This window comes from Mandrillus leucophaeus, unplaced genomic scaffold (assembly GCF_000951045.1).
Source record: "Mandrillus leucophaeus isolate KB7577 unplaced genomic scaffold, Mleu.le_1.0 Scaffold256, whole genome shotgun sequence".
NCBI lineage: Eukaryota > Metazoa > Chordata > Mammalia > Primates > Cercopithecidae > Mandrillus > Mandrillus leucophaeus.
Genome location: NW_012102654.1, coordinates 3,167,201 through 3,167,758, shown reverse-complemented (window position 1 = coordinate 3,167,758; position 558 = coordinate 3,167,201). Strand labels below are relative to the sequence as shown.

General features: G+C 42.5%; 1 protein-coding gene across 1 annotated transcript in view; it reads right to left on the bottom strand.

Moving 5' to 3' along the window:
* EXTL3 (exostosin-like glycosyltransferase 3) overlaps window positions 1–558 on the bottom strand; it is a 190,584-nt gene that overhangs the window by 163,004 nt on the left and 27,022 nt on the right. The window contains exon 2 of the mRNA XM_011983900.1: window positions 173–298. The gene's annotated coding sequence lies outside the window, so the exon portion shown is untranslated. The remainder of the gene's footprint in view (window positions 1–172; window positions 299–558) is intronic.

The window sequence follows — 558 nt, the reverse complement described above, 5'->3', positions numbered from 1 at the left end:
AGTCTCAAACTCCTGGGCTCAAGTGATCCTCCCACCTTAGTCTCCTGAGTAGCTGGGATTATAGACACAGGCCACTACCATGCTGATTCAATCAACAGATTTAAAGGTTGGCCCTAATCAAAGGAGTGATACTTCTTCAGCTGGAATGAGATAGAAAGAGAGAAAAACTTGCTCAGATGCACCTGGACGGCAGCAGGAACTGACTGTCTCTCCTATCTCCATAAAGTAGCCGGCTGGCTCTTTGCCGGGAGTGATGGGAACCTGGGAGGTTTAAGGGGAATGGGGGGTGTTTGAAAATCTGCTGTGGAGAACAGGAGAGAGAGAAAGCTGGCTAGAAAATAGACTAAGCTAGGAGAGTCCCGTTGATCATAGAAACTGCTCCCATTTTACCAGAACCTGATGAGAAAGAATGGAATCTAGAAGTTTGATTACAATAAAACGACTGATTTATAAAAGGTTTCTTTTATAAAGAAATGTTATTACTGGGACATTTTTCATTACTGACCTGAAAGAGGAACCTTTAGGTTGGCTGATATAACACTATGTTTGTTTGATTTT